The sequence below is a fragment of the Ixodes scapularis genome, unplaced genomic scaffold (assembly GCF_016920785.2).
Source record: "Ixodes scapularis isolate PalLabHiFi unplaced genomic scaffold, ASM1692078v2 PGA_scaffold2__306_contigs__length_199485367, whole genome shotgun sequence".
Classification (NCBI taxonomy): Eukaryota; Metazoa; Arthropoda; class Arachnida; order Ixodida; family Ixodidae; genus Ixodes; species Ixodes scapularis.
In genome coordinates, this window is record NW_024609857.1 from 171,963,485 (window position 1) to 171,972,228 (window position 8,744).

Sequence of the window (8,744 nt, forward strand, 5' to 3'; positions counted from 1 at the left end):
CCACCGAATCACATTCAAAACAAGCAGGCAGGAACAAGTACCAGCTCAAAGTATAACTGAAATTATTTAATTGGTTTTAACAAACGGCTAAATTAATAAATTATAATGTATACAGTGCGATCACTTATCGCATGTAATAAAGTAGATAAAATCTTGACTAGACTTCTCACTGGCCCAGTAAAAAAATCAGAGCGCAACAGAATAAAGTAAATAAAATCTTGACTAGACTTGTCACTGGCCCAGTAAAATAAATCAGAGTGCGCAACAGAATAAAGTAAATAAAATCTTGACTAGACTTCTCACTGGCCCAGTAAAATCACAGTGCGCAAGTTCTTTGACCTGATGCTTGGACCCACACTCTGTTCTGTTAATCGCCTCGCTTGGTGGTGTAGCCTGATCTTCAGGTAGCATGAGGCCGTGAGCTTGGTCAGTCGAACGACATGGTTGTTGTCTGGTTCGGTGTCATACATGTGGTCATCGAGGCCTTTGAAGACCTCGGTCCTCTCTTCAGCAAGGTTGTGAAGAACCGCACATACAATGGCAGCTTCCAGGCGTGGTTGCTGAACCAGCTCCTTGGAGGCGTTGTTGCCGGGTTCCAGTCTTCTGACACACTTCTCTGCACTTTTGCAGATGGCCTGCACACTAGACGAAGGCACGAGCAGTCCGCCACGGTTTTTTCTTCTCAGGAGCTGGCCACCAGTTTCGCTTTGCTCTTGCAGGGCAGCCAGGCAGTTTGGGCAGGCTACCTTTTTTCGCAACATGCGGACAACATAGCCGGCGATGTATTCCACGACATTCTCCACATACAAGGACAGAGTCGTAGCGTTTGGGATGTAAACATAGTCGTGGTCCTCTTCCCTGGGTGAGATCACCAAGCCAAAGCGACGAGCTACTGCATAGTCCTCCAGGGTTCCTTCATGGTTAGTGCCATCCCGGTGGGCTGCCTTCGTGCTCACATGCAATATGCTGGTCGCATCCTGCACAGTGGAGTTGCCCTTCACCTGTTGCACCTCATGGCGCACAAGGAGCCTTTTGTAAGCAGCCCTAAACTGCAGAGCAGTGGGATTGTTGTTCCAGCCTCCCTTGCTCCTGATGGCACCAAAAAAAAGTTCAAGGTGATCCTGGCTGCACTTGTAGGTGAGCAGGTACCTCATGAGGGGTTCCGGACCACCCAGCAGTGTCTCGCAGAGGCCTTCAAAGGTTTTCATGGCCACAAGAAATCCCACGAAGGCAGTCTTCCGTCTGGTGAGATAGAGCAGCTGACCTCGAACGTCTTTCAAGCCAAGGATGTACCTGGCTGCTTCTTCAAATGAGGGCTTCCATAGATGCTGTCTACTCATCTTCAAGGGTGCTTTAAAGTTCTTGGCCAGAGGATTTCTCGAATTCATCATGTCAAACAGCTTGTCAAAGATCCTGATGAACTTCACTGTTGCCTCACTGTCGGTGAAGGTTTGGTCCTTGAGATCAATGTTGCAGAATTCTAAGGCATCAGCAACGCTTGAACTGATCACTTGAGCTGCAAGATTCACCTTCATCTTTTGGCGGTCCCACTCCATATGGGCTGGTCGCAGCTTGTTGCCTGCCCTCAGACCTTGTTCCTCCTGAAGTTTGTTCAGGCGCTCTATGTACAACCACCTGATGGAGCGTCCATCGGGATCCTTGATCACTTGTAGGGATGCTAGTGCATTACGCAGCAGCTTGAGCATATGACAAATGTCCATTAGAATGAAGACTCTCTGGTCGCTGGTGGCAGGATGTGGGAACCAGGGCCTCATTTCTTCCGGATCTTCCAGCTCAGCCCCGAGTGTTCTGAACATAGTCCAGTTGGATTGGAGCCCGTCACATGTCAAGCAGCAAACAATGACACCGATGTCATGAAGCTTCATTAGGCAAATGTTTACTAAGTTGGCCTTCTCTGCTCCACTCATTCCATGAACCAGGAAGTACCCGCAGGGCACCTTCCAGTGGTCGTTTAGAGCCACAACCATCAGCACAAGAGCTTCAGTGGCTTGAGGACGAACATCCTTGCGGGTGTCGCTGCTCTCCTCTGCACCACCGTCACAGTTCTCATTGTTGTCCCCTGCGATCCCGACGTCTACAAATCCTCTCATCTTTTTCCCATCCCACTGCACGTGCTTTCGGATGCTCATCTCATCCATGAGCAGGGCACAGATGACTTTGTTGCCTTTCTTTTCATTTTCTCTAACAGTGAGCTGCAGAGATTCGAACGCTTCAGCGGTGAACCCAGGCTCGGCATCAATTGAGCTGTACCATGACCGGATTGAAGACGAGTGGGGAAGTGCCAGCTGGAAAGTGTTTCTCACATACTCGTATGCCTTGGTCGAATAGAACTGCAGCGTAAGAGCGAAACTCCTTAGCTCCGGAGGGTACTTTTCTCTAGTCACCTTCCCCCTACTGTTTTTCAGCATTCGGAGACAGAGTTCCAGTGTGGTGCTTGAAAATGTCCGACGAAGAACATTGGTAGCGTCGTTGCTGATGAGCTGCTGCCTCTGGAGGTCCTGGAGGATTTCTTCCACCTGGGAGACTTTTTGCTTCAACCGCCTTGCAACTTCCTGCGAGTACTTTAGTTTTTTTTGTAAAGCCTCCATATGACAAACAATGTCTTCCATCTTCTGCTTTAAGCTGTGTGGACTTCGCACGGCATAGGAGTGCTCCGATGTCGACGTCGATGGTGGTACGACGAGGGTGTCGCATGTCGTACCGCTAGTGCCAGCACCTTCGTCAATTCTGGTTGCACTTGCAGTTTGCTTTGGCCGCCCCTTGGCTTGAGTTTGCTGAGAAAACATCAAACAACGAATAGGTTTTGTGATTCCAACACTTTGAGAAAGCATGCATGCTTAGTGTTATATTCTGGTGAAGAAAGCAGATATTGCAATTTGGAATATTTGTGGAAAAATCACATGTTAGCGATAGCAAGTGTGTAAGGAGACTGGAGCCCGGCAGCAACGCCTCCAAGGGGCTGGTTCAGCAACCACGCCTGGAAGCTGCCATTGTATGTGTGGTTCTTCACAACCATGCTGAAGAGAGGACCCAGGCAGGGGTTTCCCCAGGAATAGGTGAGCGGCGTTTGGCAACTCCCAGTTTCTTAGGAAATTTTGTTTCACCTTTGACAAGCACAACAATGAGCTGGAAGCCTGTGCAAGCATAATTTTGAAACCTGCAGGCTGTAGTTTTCAGAACCATGCTTAGACAGGCTTGCAGATTATCGTCGCCGCTTGTCAACAGCTAAACGAAATTTCCTAAGAAACCGGAAGTTGCCAAATGCCACTCACCTATCGAAATTAGGGGGTGTCTAAATTTTAGGGGGGGGGGGGAAGGGGATTAGGGGGGCCGCATTGAGAATAGAGGAATCATTGCAAATTTAGGGGATGCCTTCATAAAAAATAAGGGGGGGGGGTGTACACCCCCCTTAGGGGGTGTTTTGGGAAATCACTGGACCCAGGTCTTCAGAGGCCTCGATGACCACATGTTTGACCCCGAACCAGACAACAACCATGTCGTCCGACTGACCGAGCTCACAGCCTCATGCTACTTGAAGATGAGGCTACACCGCCAAGCGAGGTGATTAACAGAACAGAGTGTGGTTCCAAAGATCAGGTCAAAGAACTTGCGCACTATGATTTTACTGGGCCTGTGAGAAGTACAGTGAAGATTTTATTTACTTTATTTATTCTGTTCGAATTACACGCGATAAGGGATCGGACTGTATACATTATAATTTACTGGTTTAGCTGTTTGTATTGTTCATCAAAACCAATTAAACAATTTAGATACAGTTATACTTTGAGCTGGTGCTTGTTCCTGCTTCCCTGACCCCCCGCCCTATAAGCGACTGATAAACCAATTCTACATTTACAGAAAAAGACTCCTATTTTATCGTATTTGTCCCTTTGTCGTCTTAGGTGGGAAGCAGCTGCCACCAATTTCAATATAGTCGGTCGGGTAATTTTTACGCTTGACAACCAATCAAGCTCCTCTTTGGAGGTCGAGATTCAGAGACCATCCTTACTAACTGGACAGTTCAACTATACCAAAGATAATGGCATATGTCATTATATTTGAAAGAAACTCTTCAATATATCACTTGATTTTGGACTTGGAGAAAAACTCCCCATATGGTGTGGAACCAACAAGGACTGAAGGAGAGCCCTCTAGCTTAAGTGATGGGCTCAGCGAGTACACACAATAGCTGGACAATTAAGTAACGCATTCATCCATACATCTGCTTATTGTGCTGAATCAGCACACTGTACTCCTGTTTGTTTGAACAACTTTTCCTGTGTGTAAATACAAATGTTTTGCTGTTATACAAACCTCAAATCTCCCATTGAATTAGTGACTTTCTGCGACTAAATTTGTGTCACATGAAAGCTCTATTCGCTCCGCTGGAGTGTGCAAATGCAATATGAGATCCATGGTCACAAATGAGCATTGATGTGTTAAACAATGTTAAAAAAAAAGTCCTTTGATTCATCTACAACTGATATGACAGGTGGTCATCCATCATGAAGTTGTACCAGGGACAGACTAAAATTGTGTTACCTGCTAATCAATTGCATGAATAGTGTGGACATTGGCAAAAGATATGTCTGAGACAGTGGCATAGCCAGGAAATTTTTTTTTTCTTTTTTGGGGGGGAGGGCGGGGTGGCGGCGGCTGGGATGTCCATGACTTGGGGTGTGGAGAGGGGGAGGGGGTGTCAAAATGCATGTATATATTATAGGGTCAGCTGGATTTTGGGGAGGGGGGGGGGGGGGGGGTGAAGCCCATTGGCTATGCCCCTGGTCTGCGAGTAGCTTCTTTCAACCCACAGTCGCAGAGTGAAAAAGGCTTTTTTCAGAGCTCGCTAACCTAGACTTCATAGAAAAGTCATGTCAGCACACAGTCACTCCTCTCCAATGCGACATAGATTAATTCATTCATATCATCTGCACTCACAAATTTTCAATAGTCATTATTCAAACTTGTCCTTATCTTGTATCTTACTGATATATATATTTTTTTTACTCTCTATGGTCACGTTGTATGTATGTGGCTTTAAGCTACTGCACACTTACCAAGCTGTTCAATTTATGTTTCGTTTTTGGCTGTGCTAGAAGTACTTGAGTGTTGCCATAGCCTCTGTATACATGGCTTGGTTTAGCGTCATAGTCATGTCTCGTTAATATAGACGCCTCTGCTCCCCCCCCCCAAAAAAAAAATAATAAAAATAAAATAAATATATATGTTTTAATAATGAGTGTTGTTACTAGTAATGAATCAAAGTAAAAAAAACAAACATTATTTAACAACCGTAGCAAAACAAGTACTTGACATTAACGTTTTGGGATTTAAAGATTATATTTTTAGAAGCAGGGGTACTATATTACCTTGACGAGGTCTGTAGGCTGGTTGAAGATGGTGGGTATTGCACCTTCCCTTAGGCGCACAATTTTCCCCGTCCTATCGAAGCATTGTTCTTCAAAGTGGTCAGAGCAGACCACGCTTGTCTCTGTAGGCTCCCAGTTCAACCTGCCGACGTTTTCCACCCACAGCTGAAGGGTCGCGGGGTGACTTCGTGGAAACCTTGGGAACAAATAAATATATTTGCCAACATTACTGAACACTCTTATGGGCTCTAATTTTGATGTCGAATCTTCCAATATGTGTGCACTTAAGGATTATTTTCTTTCTAATTAAACAATCCTTACTGCTGTTAATTAGCGAGCAGATTTTTGCTTTTGTTTTTGTTTCGTTAATTTTTTGTTAAGTATTTTGTATTATATAAATTCTTGTGTATGACTTCCCCAGTGCTGTGTACCTGTGGGGGGCTGAGGACCAGTCAAGCTGCTTGCACAGCTTTTTTCCTCAGCTCCCACCATACTTGTATGGTAAATAAAGTCATTATTATATATATATATATATATATTTTTTTTACAGAAATATCGCTGCGCGCCAGGATAGCCACAAAACACTGAATACTTACCGATGGTAAGTTCTCGCTTTTTCGCGGTCCGGGCGATTGGAGCAGTGCGCCGCACAACATGACGGCATAGTCGACCGCGCTCCGAGGGCAATTCCCGCGTTTTCATTTGTACGATGACAGCTGGTTGCACACGACACCAGCTAATACACTGCTCGGAAGTTCCCGCGTTTTGCAATGCACGATTACGATTGGCCAACTAATTGCACACGACACCAGCTGACGCACAGCTGATTTCGCACGACACTGACGACGCCCTGTGTGCGCTCTCTCGGTCGAGCGGAGGACGCTCTGGACTCCTGGCTTTGACCAGTATTGATCGGGAAGAGACATCAATTCACTTCATTTAAATGCATTTTATTCAGAACGTCACAGGCAAATATATCAATCACTCACGGGCACATCGGCACACTAGTTTGTGGAGAGACCCCGGTAAATACGTACACTCGCGAGAATTCCCCAAATGATCGCGAGCACATGCAGGGCGTCTCTTGACCCGTATCTAAGCGTTCGGGATCGCAAGACTTCACCACCAACGAAATCACACCACCACCGATCAACGACGTCGAACCGCGGAGGTTCCACTGGAGGTTCCCATTCCCGGTACGGCGTCTGCTTTCGATGCGAGCTGCGCTGCTTTACCCCGGTGCTGCGCTTTCGTAGAACTTCCTCCGGGTCCTCAAAGATGAGGCTACCGTTCACGACGGGTTTCAAGAATCTGCTTCGTCGAACAACTTCAATCAAGCACAAAAAATCACCCACGGCACCACGGCTCTGTATACAAACGTTACGTGTGTACTAAAGTGAAGTTACATTGTACTAGACCCACGGCTATTTTTATGGCAGCCTGCCGCCATTGCGCTGTCCGCCATATTAGTACTATGATGGCTAGAGATGATATAACTCTACCTAAAGATGGCCGCCAGTGACCGCATTCCGGTCCATAGGAGGAGCTGGTCAAACGCGATCCAGCAAATAGACATAGAGATCAGTGGGGACTACCGTCTACATAAGTCAGCAGGCACCATTTCGGCGCTGCGGCGTGGAACCGGCGTCATGTTGGTGCCGCGATTGACAAGCACTCTTCTGCTGACGCAGGCTTTTTGCATCGCTGCGCCGGACTGGGCCTGCTACCACGTGTCGTCCTCGGACGAATTCTACGACGACAACAACTACGAGAATGAAGTGTGCCCAGCATTCGGTTTTGGCGAAAACGACATCGTCCGCTACGAACAATGGAGTCCTCCGAGTGCTGCTCTTGGGGACTACCGTCTACATAAGTCAGCAGGCACCATTTCGGCGCTGCGGCGTGGAACCGGCGTCATGTTGGTGCCGCGATTGACAAGCACTCTTCTGCTGACGCAGGTTTTTTGCATCGCTGCGCCGGACTGGGCCTGCTACCACGTGTCGTCTTCGGACGAATTCTACGACGACAACAACTACGAGAATGAAGTGTGCCCAGCATTCGGTTTTGGCGAAAACGACATCGTCCGCTACGAACAATGGAGTGCTCCGAGTGCTGCTCTTGGGGACTACCGTCTACATAAGTCAGCAGGCACCATTTCGGCGCTGGGGCGTGGAACCGGCGTCATGTTGGTGCCGCGATTGACAAGAACTTTTCTGCTGACGCAGGCTTTTTGCATCGCTGCGCCGGACTGGGCCTGCTACCACGTGTCGTCCTCGGACGAATTCTACGACGATAACAACTACGAGAATGAAGTGTGCCCAGCATTCGGTTTTGGCGAAAACGACATCGTCCGCTACGAACAATGGAGTCCTCCGAGTGCTGCTCTTGGGGACTACCGTCTACATAAGTCAGCAGGCACCATTTCGGCGCTGGGGCGTGGAACCGGCGTCATGTTGGTGCCGCGATTGACAAGCACTTTTCTGCTGACGCAGGCTTTTTGCATCGCTGCGCCGGACTGGGCCTGCTACCACGTGTCGTCCTCGGACGAATTCTACGACGACAACAACTACGAGAATGAAGTGTGCCCAGCATTCGGTTTTGGCGAAAACGACATCGTCCGCTACGAACAATGGAGTCCTCCGAGTGCTGCTCTTGGGGACTACCGTCTACATAAGTCAGCAGGCACCATTTCGGCGCTGGGGCGTGGAACCGGCGTCATGTTGGTGCCGCGATTGACAAGCACTCTTCTGCTGACGCAGGCTTTTTGCATCGCTGCGCCGGACTGGGCCTGCTACCACGTGTCGTCTTCGGACGAATTCTACGACGACAACAACTACGAGAATGAAGTGTGCCCAGCATTCGGTTTTGGCGAAAACGACATCGTCCGCTACGAACAATGGAGTGCTCCGAGTGCTGCTCTTGGGGACTACCGTCTACATAAGTCAGCAGGCACCATTTCGGCGCTGGGGCGTGGAACCGGCGTCATGTTGGTGCCGCGATTAACAAGCACTTTTCTGCTGACGCAGGCTTTTTGCATCGCTGCGCCGGACTGGGCCTGCTACCACGTGTCGTCCTCGGACGAATTCTACGACGACAACAACTACGAGAATGAAGTGTGCCCAGCATTCGGTTTTGCCGAAAACGACATCGTCCGCTACGAACAATGGAGTGCTCCGGGTGCTGCTCTTGGGGACTACCCTCTACATAAGTCAGCAGGCACCATTTCGGCGCTGGGGCGTGGAACCGGCGTCATGTTGGTGCCGCGATTGACAAGCACTCTTCTGCTGACGCAGGCTTTTTGCATCGCTGCGCCGGACTGGGCCTGCTACCACGTGTCGTCCTCGGACGAATTCT